The 23,213-nt window shown below is 39.2% G+C and overlaps 1 long non-coding RNA gene across 1 annotated transcript; it reads left to right on the top strand.

The window, feature by feature from the left end:
* Window positions 1-21,740: 21,740 nt before the first annotated feature.
* Window positions 21,741-22,809, top strand: LOC134968564 (uncharacterized). The gene is made up of 3 exons (XR_010189328.1): window positions 21,741-21,784; window positions 22,645-22,668; window positions 22,780-22,809. It is a non-coding gene; the product is annotated as an uncharacterized LOC134968564 (long non-coding RNA).
* Window positions 22,810-23,213: the final 404 nt, after the last annotated feature.

The raw sequence follows: 23,213 nt of genomic DNA, 5'->3' as shown, positions 1-23,213 counted from the left end.
CCACACTTTTATGACACCATGCCTCCGTGAACAGGACACGACAGCCCAGTTCAATGTTTGTTTTATTACACCTTGGAATCTGACAAACCTATAATTACCTATTCCATTGGAAACTATGAGAATATGATAGTTTGAATTGGTAAAATATGAGATAAAAGGACCAGACTTGTAGTTAGGAGTAGAAGGAAGAGGGAGAGGGAGAAGAAGAAGGAGAAGGAAGGAAGTCAGTCAGGAGGAGAAGTCATGGAGAACATGCAGAAGGAATGATTCTTGGGATGGCAATCTTTAACTTGCAAGTATACATTTTATGTTAGCAATTGAAACTGTTTGTGAAACTTATGTCATGTTGTTTTATGTTATGTAACGAAGGAAGCATATATAATTATAATTAGTATATATATCACTACTGTGTATATCTTATTCTGTACGATTTGATCTGCCTGTAAATAAAGAATCATATAAAAAGAGCGGTAATATTCAAGCTTGAACTCTCTTTAAGGAATCTTAACTTAATAACTTCATAAGTCATATGTATAAGGACTGCATATATGTATCAGCCAATTAGTTTGTAAGCCTGACATAATATATTTGCAGATATATATGATAATGCATATTAATTGAAATATATCCATATATTAAATACCATATATGATATATTAAATATTAATATTCATAAATATGATTCCATAAATCAATATTGGCGACCACGAAGGGACTTGTTATTACTGAATCTGATTATCTGATCTATAATATTTATGAGGAGTAGCAGATGCTATAAGCTGGCTACCAAATCTGCAGAATCACGGTGGGGATGTATCTATGAAAATTTATTACCATTGTGTAATGTCAATTTTGTATTCTGTATAACCTAGGATAAATGTGTTAGTGCAATATACGTTATTTTAACTAACATAATATCTATTAGGAAGCAGCACCAAAGGCTATAAGCCTGCTGGCAAAATACAAGATCACAGTGGAATAGGTTACAAATGAGAATAAAGAATTTAAAGGCCTAGAATAGAAAATGTGCACAGTGGAAAAGAGTATTTCCAAATAAATGTATAAATGTACCAGGTATTAGAGTTTAACCTTAAGACACCGGTCAATCTTAAGGAGAGGATACCTTCAGTACTAAAAACAAAGAATATATAAATTTAGCATTGAAATGTTAAAAATGCAAAAGTTTTCTGTAGCATTTAGAAAAATGCGCAGAACTGCGGCTCTAGAAGCCAAACAGAAATGTAAAGAAGAATCAGGTTCACGTCTTCGTAAGGCGTGCCTGACCATTAATGCAAAAATGCATTCGTTATTTAAGTCCCTTAAACAGAAAAATAAACAGAAAAAGTTTGGGGCAGAAGCGAAAAGCCTGACAGTTTGTAATCAAATTGTCAAGATCTCTGATGAAGAGATAACATCCAGCAAGCAAGCTGAGATAGAAACACCAAACAGGAATAGTGTTGAGGTATGTGAAACTCTGTACACAGAGTCTACAGGAGTCAGAAATGACTTAATCAGTCAAGATCCTAAAATTAAGGAAAGTTACATGTTGCAGGACTGCATCAATGTGCAGCGCATGGAGTCTGCTATGGTCACACAGACCACCAGCAGAACAGCCTCTGTGGTAAAGGAAGAAAGTAGCAATGTGCCGGATGTGTCTATCATCAGACAGCACATTAATGTAAAGGAGGTAGCAGCAATAGGAGATGTCCCCTATACTGTGTCTAGTAAGGGGGAAGATCATTGTAACTCAGATTATGAGTATTCTGCTGAATACACTCTCAGAGTTCCCAATGTAAATGAAGAATTTGTTATGCCCTTAGGCAAAGGTGAATTGTCAGCAGATTTAAACACTGATAGCAGCAGTACAGTGCACACAGGGGTGGGGAAGTTCCCCATGGTGAAAACTCCCATGGCAACCAGAGTTGCAAACCTTGAAATGTATTCACCTGGAAACATGTTTAAAGGGAAAATCCATGAAATTAATTCAGGAATGCATGTTTACAAACAAAGTTCCCAAACTTATGTAACCCCCACAGAGCACTCAGAGACTTCTAGTGATGGTGCAAATGTTTGCATGCTCTCAGAGAGACCACATGCAGAGTGTCATTCTGCAAACCACACACCAATTAACAATGACAAAAAGGATCACCAGGATGAAAATGTTTTTATGCCCTGGTGCCATAACCATTTTATTACAGGTGTGGAAAGACAGAAAGCCCTGGGACCTGCAATACATATTTGGCAAAGTTTAACAAGTTTCTCTCCCCACAAAAGTAGGTTTTTTCAGAAGCTCCAAGATTCTTCCAAACTAAGGAGCCACACCAAGCAGCAAACGCTATGGTTAAAGACAGTCTGGGACCAGGCTGCATCACAAGGGAGTATGGTCACAAGTGAATACGGTAGTATCATTCCTTTACTTGTTAGATCCAATGAAGCCATTGTTTGCTTTGATGTTCAAACAGCCACAGTTTCCAAATTAAACCTGCATCATATCTGCAGCGACAATTGTGCTGTCATTGACACACAATGTGACAGGAAAGATTGGCACAGGCCAGAAACAATTGTTTGTTTGTTATTCAATCGTTAAAAGACACATTTGTAAATTCTGTACCTGATAACATGCAGCAGATAGGACAGAATGCATAGCAAGCTATGTTAAATCACTGTATAAATATCTGTGATAGTCATTGTATGTATTTTTGTTTGATTCATAGTAATCCTGGCAACCTGTATACAGAATGGTGCAAGACTCCAAAAAGACTCCAATTTACAAGGGAAAAGGTCTTCATTAACCCTTTCATCGCTGCTATCCAGCAAAATCTACATAGCATCCCTAAAGACTGATATATGGACAAATCCTCAAGGAGTTTTCTAGTTTCACAAGAAAGGGGAATGTTTTCATTAACCTTTTCATCACAAGTAATCATTACTTGTCTTTCAAACTACATGTACACTCCCAAAACAGTGTACAGCACATCTCATCACTGTGATTATACAGAACTGTCTCATCCCTTCATATACCTTAATCACATATATGTAAACATTTGTCTGATATATATATATATATTATGTAATTGTATTATATACCTTGTAAATATTTTATGTTTTTTTTAATATTACACAGTAGATACTACCTATGCTTCCTTCGTAAAAGCTTCAAAAGTAATTAAATATCTAATACAGGATGGTATACCGCGTTATAACAAATTGGGCCGAGATTATTAAGTGGGATGAATAATTCTCTTAATAAAGACTGTCACAAGTCTAAGATAATTATTTGTAGCATAACAGGGTCACTGTATATGCACATGGCTGCATATAAAATAATATTGGATGGAATTAGATATATTTAAAGCCATTCCTAAATGATATTTAATATCTGTTTGAAGCAAAATTATATTCATTTATTGTATTGATAGGATGTTACTATATACACATCAAAAGCATTTTAAATAATTATTAGTCAAAATATAGGTAGGATAGAAAACGCCTTTATATGGGTTAAACTGGTATAAGTTTATGTAAGATTGAGATGTATAAATAGGTACAAGGTAGAATAAGGAGATTTAAGACTGCATGGTAATTTATTCAGTGAGGAAATACAGAACAGAGTAGGTGTACTACTCACAGCCATTTGTGGTACTATTGCCCGAAGACAATTAAGACCTACTATTAACAAGCAAGGAAAGAAAGAAAGAAAGGAAAAAAAAAAGACTGTTTCATATATGCCTGTTCTATTCAAAATCACAACCTGTTTGTGCAAAAGCAATATGGACACTGGTCACAACTGCGGCATTGGATAAACGCAAAGGAAACAGAACTGCTAAAGACTGTATAAAGACTATTACTATTACTGAGGGTCGTCACAAGTACTGAATGTTCAAGACACAGCACTCGACGTACACAGCCCTCTGCCTCAAACAGCGAAATGGCAAGCAAAGGAGCAGCTGCTACGAAGAATTCTACTTCTAGTAATGGTGCAAATGTTGCAAACGCAAGGCCATAATGCAAACGCAAGGCATCTCCAATTGCAAGCAAACCACGCAGATGACAGTCTTATCCCAGTAAATTGCTACATACAAGAACAGCAAAAATGTCCAAACGTACTGATCCAGATACAGAAAAAAGGTCTACAATTGGGCTATGGTATTCCAAATGTCTGTAGAAATTAGTTTTCCTCATGAATACTGAATAAAAACCTCAGTTTTGTCTGCTTTAGTTAAAAAGTAGAATAAGGTTAGGTAAGCTAAGAATTTTTAGAGATTTTTAAAATCATAATGGTTATTATTATTACACTTATGGTATATATTATGGTTACAACGAAAGTTATGTTTGAAGGAATATTTTGAAATGTATTTGGAAGCAATTACGCTAGTTTAATGTGTGGCCAATCAAAAGAATTTCTCATGGCCACAAGGGGGCGACTGTTGCCTTATAGGTAATTGTCTGCACTTAGTATAATATTAGGGCAATGGATATTGTCTGAATCAAAATATAATTCATTATAAATAGGCGATGTTACCATAGTGGACAGTATACTGGATATATATAGTAAGGAATAGATATGAAATAAGTTTGAATGTATGAGGTAATGTTTAGCTGATTTAAGAAATTAGGTTTGTGTATGTGTTTATATAGATATACTGTATATTTGTGTTTTACAGCAAGATGGTAAAAAATAGTGTAGGGAACAGGTTTATTCTGCTCTAGTCATAAATAAGGCCAGAGAGGTTACAGTAAGATCAAGAGTCATTGTAGAGAAAAGGTATTAGGCCATAAATGATAATAGGTATGTGACAGAGCTCTGTTGGTCATTGGAATTCACAGGTGTGCTTACAGTAGATCAGAATCTACTGGTTTGTCTATTGTCCAGTGAAGGTTAAAAGCTAGGGAGTATAAATTAACTACTATGAAAAGAGATCACATCCATTGATAAAACATTGTGTAACCGACCCCAGGAAAACTTGTCAATACAACAGAACTTTGGATGAAAAGACATTCCAGATTTTACAATACTATACTTGCTTAAGGCAGTGTGGACACCACACTTTTATGACACCATGCCTCCGTGAACAGGACACGACAGCCCAGTTCAATGTTTGTTTTATTACACCTTGGAATCTGACAAACCTATAATTACCTATTCCATTGGAAACTATGAGAATATGATAGTTTGAATTGGTAAAATATGAGATAAAAGGACCAGACTTGTAGTTAGGAGTTAGAAGGAAGAGGGAGAGGGAGAAGAAGAAGGAGAAGGAAGGAAGTCAGTCAGGAGGAGAAGTCATGGAGAACATGCAGAAGGAATGATTCTTGGGATGGCAATCTTTAACTTGCAAGTATACATTTTATGTTAGCAATTGAAACTGTTTGTGAAACTTATGTCATGTTGTTTTATGTTATGTAACGAAGGAAGCATATATAATTATAATTAGTATATATATCACTACTGTGTATATCTTATTCTGTACGATTTGATCTGCCTGTAAATAAAGAATCATATAAAAAGAGCGGTAATATTCAAGCTTGAACTCTCTTTAAGGAATCTTAACTTAATAACTTCATAAGTCATATGTATAAGGACTGCATATATGTATCAGCCAATTAGTTTGTAAGCCTGACATAATATATTTGCAGATATATATGATAAATGCATATTAATTGAAATATATCCATATATTAAATACCATATATGATATATTAAATATTAATATTCATAAATATGATTCCATAAATCAATAGGGGTGTGGCCACAAAATAATACCAATTCATAAAACGGTGCACAGTAGTATCCATTATTCAAATTACGCCGCACAGTAGCACCACTACACCAGGTAGAGACCCTTTTACACCTAACGGCGGACAGATTCCTCTTTTTACACATTACAGCAGACAGCATCCCCTTTTTACACATTACGGCAGATAGCGTCCCCCTTTTTACACATAACAGCAGACAGCGTACCCTTTTTACACATAACGGCAGACAGCGTGCCATTGTTACACATAGCGGCAGACAGCGTACACTTTTTACACATAACGGCAGACAGCGCACCCTTGTTAAACATAGCGGCAGACAGCGTACACTTTTTACACATAACGGCAGACAGCGTGCCCTTTTTACACATAACGGCAGACAGCGTCCCCTTTTTACACATTACGGCAGACAGCGTGCCCTTGTTACACATTATGGCAGACAGCGTCCCCTTTTAACACATTACGGCAGACAGCGTCCCCTTTTTACACATCACGGCAGACAGATTCCCCCTTTTTACAAATCACGTCAGGCAGATTCCCCCTTTTTACACATCACGTCAGGCAGATTCCCCCTTTTTACACATTGCGGCAGACAGCGTCCCCTTTTTACACATCACGGCAGACAGATTCCCCCTTTTTACACATCACGTCAGGCAGATTCCCCATTTTTACACATTGTGGCAAAGATTCCCCCTTTTTACACATTACGGCAGGCAGATTCCCCCTTTTTACACATTACGGCAGGCAGATTCCCCCTTTTTACACATTGCGTCAGACTGATTCCCCCTTTTTACACATTGCGGCAAGCAGATTCCCCCTTTTTACACATTGTGGCAGGCAGATTCCCCCTTTTTACACATTGCGGCAGACAGATTCCCCCTTTTTACACATTGCGGCAGGCAGATTCCCCCTTTTTACACATTGCGGCAGCAGATTCCCCCTTTTTACACATTGCGGCAGACAGTCCCCCTTTTTGTACATGGAAGGAAAGAAAGAATTATACTTACCCTCTCTGCTGACACAGGGTCCTCGGTGCAGCTTCTGGTCATGATTCCCGGGCAGGAGAGAAGGAGGAGGAGGGAGGTGGAGGAGGGAGCCGCAGCAGCGCTGTGTTATTGGTGGAGGCGCTGCTGCTGCTGCTCCTCTGCTTCACTATAGGCTAATCTCGGAAGACAGCAGCAGCAGCACCTCAACCAGTAGCAAAGCGCTGCTGTAGCTCCCTCCTCCACCTCCCTCCTTCTCCTTACCCCCGTACCGCTGGGCTCCTCTCCTCTCTGTCTGGGCGGCTGTGTGCTGCGGGCAGCGGTTGCCCGCAGCACACAGCGGCATGTAATGAGTCAGTTTGGCTCATTACATGCTTTGGGCCCCTGGACAGTGGTGGGCCCCAGTGCAACGCACTGGTTGCACTAGCGGTAGTTCCGCCTCTGATTCACATAATTACTACTCACCCACATAGTCCGGCAATAACTTAAAATCTCTGCATTAATTCAAGATAGTGAATTTATGACTTATCATGATAAGCATAAATGTTGATTGATCTTTCACCTGAGACTTATAGATATTCTCCATTATTTATTGTACTCACATAACTATTCACTATATTCACACAATTATCACATATTCACACAGTTTGGTAATATTTAAATCCCTAACTATCCACATTAAATTTTGCTAAGTTTGTATTCGCCTCCTCCCCCTCCCCCCTCCCCCCCCCCCCCCCCCCTCACATTCACTGGTTGTTTTATTGCTTCTTTGAGTGGTTTGATCACTATGATTGGTTTTATTTTCACTTTTATTATCATGATCTGCCTTTCTTCTTTCTTTGTGGAGGTCATTCACACATTTAGAGCCAATTTCTATCAGTCACTAATTCTAAATTTCATAAATGTCTATGTATTTTGTCTTTCTTTGACACTATATGATGCAGAATTTGCATATATAAGTGATTTATCACTTTACACATTACATATCACATTTTACACATTCTTTATTCACATCACTCCCTAGTTAATTTGCGGGTGGGTGTCAGAATAAACCACGTCTAATAATAAATCGATATATATATATTGGAAGTGAAACCATTTCAGTGGCATACATTACAACAGAAGCTAGTTATTGATCAAGAAAAATTCACTTATTCATTATTCCAGTACAGAGTATGTTTTGAAAGAACTTAACCCCCCACTAGAATAATTACCTTAAGAAAACATTTACTTTTATTCTGTGGACACCAGTGTGTTGGCGGATGCCACAACAAGTCACACTCTAGTGACTCAAAATTCCCATTTATCTACCACCTTAAAGTACAGTAAACTTTGAAGGAAGTAATACTTCCTTAGAATATTCTATCTGAAGAATATATTTATTCCCACTCTGTTGACAATAATACATTGGTGGATGTCACAATAAGTCACGCTTTAGTGACTCAAAATTATTCATATACTTGCCACCCCAAAATATAGCAAGTTTTGAAGGAAGTAAACCCTTCATCATTAATACTTACCTTAAGAGAATATCTGTGTCTGGAGATACACACACATATCATTTTATGTTGAACGGACGAGACATTAAAATTATCAGTGAATAAGAATAATTTTATTCTTATTAAATAATTAATATCTTTATTAGGATATGGAGTTTATTTATACAATGAACTTTGATAGTATGATATTATCGGGTACGGACAAAGTGCAGAATAAGATATGATATCCCTATCCTACTTCTTGATAATAACCCATAGTAGTTTTAGTTACATTAGTGATATGATCCACCTGATTAATCATTAGATATTAGTAAAGAAGATGCTGTATTAATACTATGATTTCAGCTATACGTTATGTCTGCAATGTGATGGATGGTTAAGGGGACTACCCGGGAACATGTATACATCCATTTGAGTTTCTGTTGGAAGACAGTGTTACTAGTATTGGAACACGGAAATGATAACAACCGCTATGTTATTAATAAAAAGTATCCCAAAATGACTTCGTAAAATTTCATGAATTAGGGTCCTGCTGTATGGTAACATAGCACAAAGAACACATTGGTATACTGTATGCAGAGACAGGGGCGTAGTGTAGATATAACACCGGTCCCTGCAAGCATAATACAAACCATAGAAAAAAATAAATAGATATCTCCTACTGCGCACTCAGGAGCTACAAACGATAAATTATGTGGACACGTTCACCTAACGTGCTATAAAACTGATAGACAAAAGGAAATATACACAATTCACCGCATGCGCTCACATCTAATGAACAATCTAAATTCCTTATACTGAGATGGATAGGGAGTTCATCTACACCGGTCACAGTAAGTCCAAGAACTTCCGTTGAAACTTCCTCTGGCTCGTTTGTCGAAAGAAGAAAAAAAGGAAAACCAATATAGTGTAGTAGGTTTTGTCTGATATTCAAGCGAAAGTCTTATCAGTGGATTATGAGTAATGGAGGTGTGGTGCTTCACAATGGTTATTCTTCCACCAAAAAAGTTATTCGTACCGTACTCACACCCAAGTGTAATAGGAACCACTCATAAAGGTATCTTTATATTCCTCCACCTTCTATAACTTCTTTCTATTCAGTCAAAATAAGAAGTAATGGCGTACCTTACTTACAGTGAGTAAGGATAACACTTGCACATAAAGGTTTCTTTATCTGTGTGTGTTTCTTCCTCTGTTACCGGCACTCAAGTTATTCTTTCTGGCACTCCAACCGATCAGTCATGCATGGAAGTGAGTGTATTCCAAATCACGACCCAAAGAAAGACAGGGGAGCAATATAGTGTAGTATATTTATATATATATATGTGTGTGTACAGTTCTCTTATATATACACAGTGGGCGGATAATATATTTTATCCAATATTCCTCCACCAAAGGTTCTATAAAGATCGTACCGTACTCACACCCAAGTGTGGTAAGAACCACTCGTAAAGGTATCTTTTATCTTCCTCCACCTTGTATCATCACCTTCTATCCCTCTAATCCCTTAATACCACACCTAAGTGCTTATTGGTATGTATGTATATCTCACCAGACTTACGGTAGGTCTGGTTGTTGTAGGCACATAAAGGTATCTTTATCTGTGGCTTTCTTCCTCTAACGTTGCTGCCCAATAATTCCTCCTGATGCTCAAACCAAGTCACAATATTAGGGGTAATTGGACCCCAATAATTAAACTTGAAGTAATAATAAAAACTGATTTATTGTAAAAATAATTGTATAAAAATTCATAAAATAGTCCAAATAAATTCGACATACACAGCTCAATATAACATCTTGGTGTAAAGCGTGAGTTGGAAAAAAGACTTTAACACCTGACCTGTGGGGTAAGGTCCGGACCAAACCCAGATGGTAGATGGAATCTTTAGATGTGCATATAGAGCCGTGTAGTCCTCTCTCCACCAACGCGTTTCGACCAATGTCTTCCTCAGGGTGTGCTCACCCTGAGGAAGACATTGGTCGAAACGCGTTGGTGGAGAGAGGACTACACGGCTCTATATGCACATCTAAAGATTCCATCTACCATCTGGGTTTGGTCCGGACCTTACCCCACAGGTCAGGTGTTAAAGTCTTTTTTCCAACTCACGCTTTACACCAAGATGTTATATTGAGCTGTGTATGTCGAATTTATTTGGACTATTTTATGAATTTTTATACAATTATTTTTACAATAAATCAGTTTTTATTATTACTTCAAGTTTAATTATTGGGGTCCAATTACCCCTAATATTGTGACTTGGTTTGAGCATCAGTAGGAATTATTGGACAGCAACGTTAGAGGAAAAAAGCCACAGATAAAGATACCTTTATGTGCCTACAACAACCAGACCTACCGTAAGTCTGGTGAGATATACATACATACCAATAAGCACTTAGGTGTGGTATTAAGGGATTAGAGGGATAGAAGGTGATGATACAAGGTGGAGGAAGATAAAAGATACCTTTACGAGTGGTTCTTACCACACTTGGGTGTGAGTACGGTACGATCTTTATAGAACCTTTGGTGGAGGAATATTGGATAAAATATATTATCCGCCCACTGTGTATATATAAGAGAACTGTACACATATATATATATATATATATATATATATATATATATATATATAAATATACTACACTATATTGCTCCCCTGTCTTTCTTTGAGTCGTGATTTGGAATACACTCACTTCCATGCATGACTGATCGGTTGGAGTGCCAGAAAGAATAACTTGAGTGCCGGTAACAGAGGAAGAAACACGCACAGATAAAGAAACCTTTATGTGCAAGTGTTATCCTTACTCACTGTAAGTAAGGTACGCCATTACTTCTTATTTTCACTGAATAGAAAGAAGTTATAGAAGGTGGAGGAATATAAAGATACCTTTATGAGTGGTTCCTATTACACTTGGGTGTGAGTACGGTACAAATAACTTTTTTGGTGGAAGAATAACCATTGTGAAGCACCACACCTCCATTACTCATAATCCACTTATAAGACTTTCGCTTGAATATCAGACAAAACCTACTACACTATATTGGTTTTCCTTTTTTTCTTTTTTTCTTCTTTCGACAAACGAGCCAGAGGAAGTTTCAACGGAAGTTCTTGGACTTACTGTGACCGGTGTGGATGAACTCCCTATCCATCTCAGTATAAGGAATTTAGATTGTTCATTAGATGTGAGCGCATGCGGTGAATTGTGTATATTTCCTTTTGTCTATAATACAAACCATACTGTGACGGGTACCCGACCCGACCACTACTATTGGATAGAGAAATCACAAGGGACTGGCAAGCGCTGTCTATTGGCCGGCAACGATATGTGATGTGCCGGGACAGACTAGATTAGTGATAGGCGGGCGGTCCCACGTGACTTGGGATGGGATGATGATTGGATCACATAGATCCAATTCATGTACATCCTCGGGAGGCATTCGTGTTGCTCCCTGACGAAGCTGCCATAGCGCAGTGAAACACACGTGTAGGCTCTGCGTGTCCACGTGTGCCTACTGTGAAATGTTATAAGACAAATGCATTATATTAATTCAAAGTTAGCTGTCTGCTTTCACTGACAGAAAGATTTAGCTGAGCTATCGATGAAGCTATATACAGATTAATAGACTACATATTTGATGTTAAAAGATAATAGTGCAGTCTGATAGCTGTCAGCATCAAGAGATAGGGTGATCACTCTGGATGATCTCAATCTGTATATACCTTATGATGTAACACCAACATCAGTGCCTGTATATTAATATTAATCATAAGAGATAATTTCATCTCTGCCGTACAGAGCAGTAACTGTTAGGGGTTTATTATAAGAGAAAATAATTTTTGTCAAGCTGTTATAATTACCAGTAATACGCTGTATATATATCAAATTGCCTGTATATAATATAGATATACTGGGGGATTCCCATAGAATTAAATAACTGTGAAAATAACAGTATTTATATCATTACACTGTTACAATTTAGCTATATTTCTAACTATGTGAGGTTCTTTTAAGTGTGACAATATCCACACTATTACATTGCTACAAATTGGCAACAACTTTAAGCTTGCAAAGCAACTACTGTCAGCTAGGCAGCTGCATACTCTGACTGGATACTAATTCTAAAATATTGTTACAAATCAAATGGCAACACTTAGGTTTTGAGAAGCAGCAGCATACACACAAATTATGCCTGAGTCCATGAAGTATAGTAACTAACTTGGTAACATCCAACAGCTTATTATAAGTGGAATGTCCCCAATAGATCTTCCTATAACAGCTATTGCATCACCCACGGCTGATTTGACTTGAATAAATAAAGACCGTTAATCAGAGTGGCGTGATATATAATTCTAATCTAACAAGTAATCCACTTCATACTCCTCATTATTGTATTCAGATTATTAAGGGCCTTCATTTATGAGTGGAAACTGTAGTTACTCTATCCCCTGGAGGATATTTTCTGTATACCGTCAGTTACAATAATCAAAGGTTATCTCTGACCGGTGTGAATATTAGTCCATTGAGCTCTGATATACAGAAATATATACTTGAGTTAAATATTGATCTGAAATAATCTTTGAAGGAATTAAGCCGTACTTTGAGACAGTTTGCTCTCTAACAATATCGGGGTTGCTACACCCCTAATGAGAGCAATATTCTATATACGCTTAACCAGATCTAACGCGATCACTAAACACGTACGTAAATATTGTTGCTATACATGTAAAATTGGAATTGCTATATTCCTAAAAGCAACTGTTTGTACGCATGTAATCAGAGCATTTATGTTCTCCTTATCAGGGACACTAACAATAAATGTGGTATAACCCTGTTATATGGAAATTTATTCCCTAGTGGTGTTTTGACCGGGGAATTTAAAGATAGGGGAAATGCAAAAATAGTTATCTATACAAATACAACATTGCCTAATTTGAATACCTAGGTATATTCATACCGTTAATATCAGTGATACTCTTTTTGAGGCAAATATAATTGAGTGGGAGGTGTATACACAATCAGTGTCAGCGGGTCCAATTATTACAGTGATAGCTTCTTGAGAATAATTCGCTACAATTATTTGAATACTTGGTAATATATATATCTGTGTAGTTACCTTGAGAGGACTGCACAGTAGTAATCACACGTGGACACGGTTTTTAATACTTTATTCACAAATTGTATTTCTTTCAATTCACGTACATGTTTGTTTCTGTGATTTTAACCTTTATGTTTCACTGTAGTCTGGGATATTAATAACAAATACATATCCTATGAAAAAATACTTCTGTCCAGTGCGTCGACAATACAGATTTCCTCTTGTTTCTTCCTCTTAAACACCACTTATAGAGACTGTAGTCGATAGCACCCCCTGGATATATTGAGCATTGTGTCTCTCATTTTGGGAAACGGGTTTTCATTAGTGGATTTATGGTGACGAATTACATATATCCACAATAAAACATAAAAAATATTAAGTGTGCAGATACTAATTCTTCTTGTGCAATTAGAATAACAGTAATACTGTAGAACAAAACTGGGTAATAACACATACATACAGTAGAGGTAGGAAGGCCCTGCTCGCAAGCTTATAATCTATAGGGAAATACATGTAGGCATTGATTCACAAGGATACAATAGATGCTACTGTATCTATTGTATAATGGTACGCCAGATTTCTAGATTCTTAATGGGTTGTATGATATGATCACACTGCAATGTTGTCAAAGGGTCAGGAGGGTGTGAGAGTAAAGAAAGAGAAAATATGTGATGTTGTGTGTTCTGTACAGAGAGGGTGTAATTAGATAGGGAAGCATTGAAGGTTATATGGGTGGGTCTGGAATTTGATACAGTAGGCTTGTCTGAAGAGGTGAGTTTTCCAATTGTGTACCAATGGCTTGTGTTCACGTGACCAGTGGTCAGGATTCCAGCAGTCAAATGACCGACAGCTTCATCCTGATTGCAGAAATCCCATGAGGTTGAGGTACGGTATCCAAACCCTCCTCCACTACCCCCTAACCCTCCATTCATACTCTGATTCCGGCCTCTTGACAGCTGTAGAATGCCGGGGTCATGACAGCTGGTACAGTATTTTAAATGCAGGTACAGTACGTCCCCTACCAATGGACGGTCATTCTACACTCCTACTAAGAATGTCTCTCTGCCTCTTGTACTCTACTTCATGTAGCACTGTACTACTGTAAAGTATTGGACAGTAGTTGTCATGAATCTGCATTCTCCATCGCATCACTACTGTGGAACTACAGGTTCCAGCAGTTCATTTCTGTTCCAGTTCTAGTTTTCAGTCTACTGCAGCCTGGAGTACACAGTGCTTCAGCTAACTCACAGCAGATCTGAACACCTAATCCAGCAGGGTGTGTTCTCACAGAGATCATCCAATCATCACAGACCAAGGTGTTTAAACTCCAGTTCCTGGCTCAGTCTCATCGCCTTGGACAACACGTCACATTCTGTGAACAGGCGTCTCCTGTTTGCAGTCCTCTGTCTGCAGAGATACCCCTGTGTATTGGACCTGTGGAACTACAGGTCCCAGCAGTTCCAGTTCTGTTCCAGTTTCTAGGTTCCGGCCTTGGACAACACGTCACATTCTGTGAACAGGCGTCTCCTGTTTGCAGTCCTCTGTCTGCAGAGATACCCCTGTGTATTGGACCTGTGGAACTACAGGTCCCAGCAGTTCCAGTTCTGTTCCAGTTTCCAGCCTTGGACAACACGTCACATTCTGTGAACAGGCGTCTCCTGTTTGCAGTCCTCTGTCTGCAGAGATACCCCTGTGTATTGGACCTGTGGAACTACAGGTCCCAGCAGTTCCAGTTCCGTTCCAGTTTCCAGTTCCAGGTTCCAGCCTTGGACAACACGTCACATTCTGTGAACAGGCATCTCCTGTTTGCAGTCCTCTGTCTGCAGAGATACCCCTGTGTATTGGACCTGTGGAACTACAGGTCCCAGCAGTTCCAGTTCCGTTCCAGTTTCCAGTTCCAGGTTCCTGTCTTCAATTCTTTGTTTCCAGCAATCTCCTATTTCTGGCATCTCCAAGATGTTTCCCTGTTCCAGTGTTCCTGTGGAACTACAAGTAGCAGCAACCACTCCAGCTCTCCTGCGAGTCACATTCAGTGTGCAAGTTCCTGTGTTCCAGTCTCCAGTCTTCATTGTTCCAGTTTGCTACAAACTCCAGCCACAGTCTGCTACACCAATCTGCAGTAAGAGACTTTCCTCAGGTGTCTTCTCAGTTCTCAGCCTCTTCACCTAATTACCAGCATTCCACACTGTGCATTGCCTTTAGCACTTAACATCTTGCTGTGTTAGGACTGTCTCCTGCTAGGGCCTTGCTTGGCTTAAAGACGTATGCTTCTACAGAGACTGTGTGCTTTAATGGCTATTCGTTATATACCAGAGTTTTGTTTGCTGCATCTGATTTCATTATTGCCTTATCATTTATATCAAGTTTCAAGTTCATCTTCATTGCTTATTTGTTACCAGTGACTTTTGAAATATTCATTTATCGGATTAAGTTATTATTCATTGTTCCTGTCATCGGTTATCCCTGTGTGATAATAAATATCAAGCGCACATGCGCTGAACTTTTTGTCCGTTTCCCAGTTTCCTCTATCACTCCTACACTGACCCACTAGTGCCCCCTCCGGGGACATACTAAATCAGAATTCTGACAGTTGTATTGGAAATAACAATGTAAAATTTGACATTTCTTTTTTGGTTTATAATTTTTTTTATATTCAACACAGATATCAGTTACGTGGAGTAGGGGGAAAGGAGGAGGAGGAGCCACAGTCACAGTATAGTAAGTACAGTAGGAATTTCTCAAGCCCATTCTTAAAAGTATTGACCGAGTCCATCTTTATTACTCTCTCAGGCAGGGAATTCCAAACATGTACAGTATTGCCATTACTGTGAAGAACCCTTTTCACCTCTGTGTGCGAAATCTCCTCTCCTCCAAACTTAGCGGATGTGCACGTGTCCTCTGTATCGATCTTATCAAAAACAGTTCCTCTGCAAGCTCTGTGTATTGTCCCCTTACTGTATATATTTGTAAAGGTTAGTCATGTCCCCTCTTAATCTCCTCTTTTACAATGTAAACATGCCTAGCCTAGCAAGCCTTTCCTCGTATTCTAGCTTCTCAATCCACTTGATCAGTTTGGTCGCCCGCCTCTAAACCATTTCTAGTTCCACAATATCCCTTTTGTAGTATGGTGCTCATAATTGTGCATCCTACCCAGCCTCCAATAGCCTAACCCTCCAATCATACTCTGATTCCGTACTCGGCATTCTGAATGTCGGGATCCTGACAGCCAGTATTTTAAAGACAGGTACATCCCCTACCACTGGACAGTCATTCTTTTCCTATTTTTTAATTTTGCTTTATAATATATATTTATATAATTTTTATTATTTATATATATATATATATATATATATATATATATATAGTATAGAAATAGAGGAAAAATGGCACCCCAGGGGTTTACAAATACCCTTATACAAAGACTATTGCTTAACAGGATTTGCAATCAATATTTATACAGGTTTTTAAAACATATAACGGACTGTTCTTTTCATAAAGATTTATTAAAACAATTATACAAAAACATGAAGTATATCCATCATTATTACATTATTACATGTACATTATGATATAGTTTCTCCTACAGAAATCCATCAATGGGATATCAATGGGATATGGAGGAAAGAAGGCAACCTTTCTGTGGTATCCTTATTCTTCCTCATTAAATATTCGGAGATAACATCAACAAGAAATACAGTAGGAACGTAACCACATAGATGGCAAGTGGTTGTAGCACAGAGTTCCTAGCTGAAATTATGGCCTTCCCTTATGATCTCGAGGATACACTGGTGGCCACTATGGAGTGTGCTCCTTGTAAACCATTATCCCACATGAACAAGGTCTACAAGCTCTATCGAATGCCTGGCAACATCACCCACCGACTGGACCGTCTACTGGTTTCCTCCTGGAACTGGCAACGGTAGTCCTCAAACACAACCATTTCCTCTACCAAGGAAGATATTACCTGCAACGCGAAGGAACCGCGATGGGCTCGAACCTTGCGCCGGCTTACGCCAATATCTTTATGACTGAGTATGAGCAACAACACATTTTCCCGAGATATGGAACACAGATCCTATTCTACAAAAGGTTCATTGATGATATATTCCTGCTGTGGAAAGGGTCAAAGGACTCATTTAACCAGATGGTGAGTACACTGAATGGTTTGGACAATCCGGTAAAATTCACTCACCAGATTGACGCAGCTAATATCAATTTTCTGGATATCTCCATTTCACTGGAGGGAGGCCGTATCAACACTAGCCTGTACAGAAAATCAACTGACAGGAATACCTTGCTGCTTGCAACTAGTCAACATCCGCCTGCACTCAAGGATAATCTCCCTGTTTCTCAATTCTTGAGGGTCATGCGTAATAACACCAACAAGGACATCATGGAAACACAACTATCCAAGATGACATCAGGATTCCTTGAGCGGGGATATGATAAGAAGTCAGTCCAGAATTGCCTCAAGAAAGCAAGGAGGAAATGTGAAGCTCCCACAGCTACAACATCGGCCGCATCCGCACCTGACCGGATGGTGTTTACGACTACATATGACCATATGTCGAATAGGGTCCGAGGAGCCATCCTGAAGAATTGGTCTATCCTAACTACAGACGACCAACTTAAATTGAAAAAAACCCTCCCCCGATGATGGCCTACCATAGGGCACCTAATCTAAAACAATTGCTGCTAAGGCCTATGGCTGGACAGGAATTACCCACGGCAACCACATGGTTACATGAGAGAAGACCTGGGTGCTTTAAGTGCACTGGGTGCACCACGTGTAGGGGCATGTTGACAGGCCCAACATTCCCACACCCCCATTCGGGGAGACCAATAGCTATCAGATACAGATTGCACTGCTCTATGGATCACCTAATATATATTCTCACGTGCCCGTGCGGATTGTATTATGTCGGAATGACGACCAGACGATTTTGCGAGAGGATGGCGAATCACAGAACATCGATACACCAGGCTATCACCACAGGGACTGCGGCTTTGCCGGTAGCCAGACACTTTATGACTCTACGACACCAGGTATCGGATCTGAGGTCCAAGCTGATTGACTGGATACCTCCACTACCGCGAGTCGGTGACCGTGCCCTCCTGCTTAGAAAAAGGGAAAGCCTTTGGATACACAAACTGGACACGATAGCACCAAAAGGAATGAATGAAAATAATCCCTTATCAATTTTTTTGAAATAAATTAATGCATTGCTAATGACATTTGTTTAGATTATGTGTTGGGCGCACTCGGTATAGGTTCCACTGTTTGGCAGTGGGATATATCATGTCCCTATTCAATAACTGATTTGTCACCATATTTTGCTAATCATTTAATCCTACATCTATATTTTGTTGTGTATCTCCAATAATGTTTTTGTGTATCTCTATTGATTTTCAGCTTTATTTACTTTATATTTTTTATTATTATTATTGACATTATTGAAATGCATTCACAAACAGAGAATGATGAATCCCAACTTATGTGCTCACTGGCCTCTGTTATGTCCAGATATAATGTAAGCTCATATCCCCAATTTAGATGTTGATTAACATCAGACCTAGAGCCATTTATACTGACTTAAGTGGGGTAGTCCCCCATAAAAAACGCTGCAGTATGATAAATATTTACATTAGTGCACGACAGTGGATGATCGCAGCTCACTTCCGGTAAAACCGGGAGTGACGATTTGCGTTCCACCAAGCCGGCCCCGCTTCTGGGTTTGCACTCCACAGCGTGCCCGAGGACTGTATGTAACTTAGCCGGCCCCGCTTCCGGGTTTACGCTCCACAGCGCGCCCGAGGTCTGTATGCAACATAGTTGGGCACAACGCACTTCCGGTAAAGACGGAAGAGACGTGTGCGCTCCAACACGCGGCCAACTGCCGGAATGTGAGACACAGGGCACCCAATGACCCCCTTTGGCTAATAAAGACCAGGTACACTCCCTGCAAAGGCGGAAGTGATGCCTGCGCTTCAGTAATGCGTTCCACACCATTCCCAATGACAGTGGGAGTGGAATTTTGGCGCCAAACACGCCCATTGTACTGGCTATTTAACAGGGGCTGGTGAGGCAACATCTCCAGACTCCAGTACACCTATTATGCTGACTTTTTGCTTTGATGCTGATTGTATTGACTATGCTGTGAATCCTTGACAAAGGTCCTGGTTTGGACCGAAACGTCGGATGGATATGGACATTACCTCTGAATTGTGAGATTATCATTAATATTAAATATTATTTTTGCTAAAATTCTTTTTGGAATCTGGTGAGTGCTATCTGTTCCACCTTTGTGGTTCATCCTGTATTATATATATTTGTTTTATATTCAACACAGACATCATTTACATTGGGCCGGAGGAGGAGGAGACACAGTGTAGTAAGTACAGTTTGAATTTATCTCACCCATTCTTAAAAGTATTGACCGAGTCCGCCTTTACTACTCTCTCAGGCAGGGAATTCCAAACATGTACAGTATTGTCCTCACTGTGAAGAACCTTTTTTCGCCTCTATGTGCGAAATCTCCTCTCCTCCAACCTGAGCGGATCTTATAAAAAACAGATCCTCTGCAAGCTCCGTATATTGTCCTCTTATATTATTGTAAATCTTAATCCTGTCCCCTCTTAATCTCTTCTTTTCCAATGTAAACATGCCTAGCCTAGCAAGCCTTTCCACGTATTCCAGATTCTCAATCCACTTGATCAGTTTGGTCACCCGCCTCTGAACATTTTCTAGTTCCACAATATCCATTTTGTAGTATGGTGCCCAAAATTGTGCATCCTACCCACCATCCACTAGCCTAACCCTGCAATCATACTCTGATTCCGGACTCTGCATTCTGAATGTCGGGATCCAGACAGCAGGTGTTTTAAAGACAGGTATAGTACAGTACTGTATATCCCCTACCACTGGACAGTCATTCTGCTCCTACTGTATTATGACTATCTCTCTGCCTCCTGTAGCACTGTACTACTGTAGACTACTGTGCAATTTTGTGGTAACTGTACTCTACTGTATTTTGTTTATAATCTTTTTTATTTTCCACTCAGTAATTATTATTGACAGTGAAGAGGAGGAGGAAGAGGAGGAGGAGAAACCCTCTCCCCAACTTGGTAAGTAAACTACAGTATTGTACTGTACTGTACATTGTGTTAAACCAATGGGTTGGGTTTGCATGACCAGCAGTCAGGATTCCAGTGGTCAGGTGACCAACAGCGGCATCCTGATTGCAGCAATCCCAACAGGGTGAGGTACGGTATCCTAACCCTCCTCCACTACCCCGATTCTGGCCTCGGCAATATAATCTCTGTGTGTGAAATCTACTCTCCGCCAACCTGACTGAATTTTTGTTATACTGTATTCAACACAGAAATCGTGTCAAAAAGTGTATTTCATGGAATTTTTGTTTTCACAGGCCCTACACTGTCACAGGCTGTGGTGGAGGAGGAGGAGGAGGACCAGCATCCTCTGTCCCCCACCACACTGCACCCATTAAGTAAGTCCAGTCCGATACAATTTGGAAATAGAAATACAGTACTGTAGACAGTGTAAGCAATGTACTGTACTGAATCTATATTTTATTTTTTGGGGGGTACAGTAGTTGGTGAGTGTTTGGGGGATTAATTTTTACTCTGCTCTGTTTTACTTACAGTAGTAACAGTACTTTATGTACAATAGTGGGTAATGACAGACAGTCATGGAGGTGGGGAAGCCCTCCTCACAAGCTTACAGTCTATAGGGAAAAAGCCATTGATACTGTACTGAAGATGTGAAGATACTGTCCAGCATGTGTGGACTTTGCAGTGGGGATGCAATTGAAATGTCATGTATTGTACTGTATTGTGATGGACTACAGTACATCACAAAACATACCCAGAAACAATAAAAAATCTTAATAGATATACAGTAGTTTGGAGCAGAGAAGGGAAAGGTGGTACATGATACAAACTTTCAAATATACAGTACAGTTACAGTATCAATGGTTTTAACAAAGTCCAGGAGGGAAGCATTCTCCAAATGAAGATACTGTAATCAATAGGACATGAGGACATGCACTGAGACTGGAGGGAGGGGGGGGGGGTTCAAGGGGGAATTTTAAGAAAAATAACTTCACAGAAAGGGTAGTGGACAAGTGGAATAGCTTCCCATCAGTAGAGCTACAGTATTTAAACATGCATGGAAGAGACATAAAGATATCCTTACAGAGAAATTAGGATCAAATAAGGTTTGATGTAAAAACATGGTAAAAAAAGAGGCATATTAGATGGGCAAAGTGATTCTTACAGTATTTGTCGTCAAATTCTATGTTTCTGTATGTGCAGTATTGTGTTGAAAATAGTACAGTACTGTATTTCCTGGAATGAACCTTTTTTTCTCATTAATGTTTTTTTCCACAGGCCCTACACTGGAACAGGCCGCGGAAGAAGAGGATGATGATGAGGTAGGATTTAGTGGTAAGAATTATTACTGACATTGATCTGATGCCATCAGAGTAGCACTTTTCATCAGATTTTTCTGTCAAAAGCATAGAAATCGGATGAAAATTGCACAAATTGGAATAGTGGATGGGGGACTTTAGATGGGGTTTTTTTTTTTGAACTGGTGATGTTGCCCATACAGTAGCAACCAATCACATTTCACATTAACATTTATCTAGCTACACTTACAGACGATAATGCAGTACAGTAGGTAATATTTGATTGGTTGCTACTGTATGGACAACATCACCGGTTCTAAGAAAAACTCCCATCTTACTAAATTTACCTGTGTCTCTCGCTCTCTCTCCTTGTCACTTGTCATCTCTCTCTCTAGCTACTGTCAGTGATGAATTTCCCATTAGGCACGAGAGGCACGTACTGTACCTAGGGGCGGCATCTGTTTGGGGGCCGCAGTTGGATGTTTACAGTATGCTTATACTGTCATCCCAAAAATTACCAGTACAGTAACCGCTAAATATTTTCAGTGTACTGTACAATATGCCATCATTGCATGGAGTGTAAATGGGTAGCACATACAGTACAGTACTTTCCCTGTAAGCTGCCCTACGGTACTGTACTTAGTAAATACTGTATGTACAGTATACATAATTCAAAATGAAAAAAAAGTTGCTACCTTAGTCATAATCACCGGCATACGGGCCACTCACAATTTTTTGGATGGTCTGGGGCCCCTAGGAATCACCATGCCTGTCACAAGCATCCTTTTTTTACCCACCTGTCACCGGGCCTGGACACTAGTGTACTATTACTATACTTTTTACTGTATACTGTATCTTATAATATTCTTCTCTCTTACCCACAGACGACGAGCCAGAATACATTTTTGGTAAATATACTGTACAGTAGCAATAGTTGGTACTGTAATTACAGTATTTTTTTTCTCCAAAATTATTTTAAGTCAAACTGATATGACTAACTGTATTTTATCTTTTTACAGTCCGTTGCCAACCAGTGGAGGAGACACTTGGTAATAAGAGAGAAATACATAATGCACTGTACTGTACTCTAACTTACTGTAACATGTATAACACTGAGCTAATCATCTTCACACCCTCTGACATAACCTTACAGTACATGCTGTACATTCTCTCCTTTTTCACCCTCTTCACTCCACAAATGCATGCTGTGTTTCCTGACTACTGATTTCTTCCTTAAACTGCCACCCCCAATATTTTGCAAAAGCTGCTCTCTACAGTACTGTACACTACTGTATCTCTGGAATTCTTCAAGTCTAAAGTACTCTACAGTACTATACAGTATATTAAACATGTTTGTAAAACAGGCTCTCAATGCCCACTTCTTCATCACACCCATCTTTCATCCTACAGTTCCCCTATCTTCCATACTGACAGTCTATTCCTTTCTGTCTTT

This window comes from Pseudophryne corroboree, chromosome 11 (assembly GCF_028390025.1).
Source record: "Pseudophryne corroboree isolate aPseCor3 chromosome 11, aPseCor3.hap2, whole genome shotgun sequence".
Taxonomy (NCBI): domain Eukaryota; kingdom Metazoa; phylum Chordata; class Amphibia; order Anura; family Myobatrachidae; genus Pseudophryne; species Pseudophryne corroboree.
This window is presented reverse-complemented; position numbering and strand designations above follow the sequence as displayed.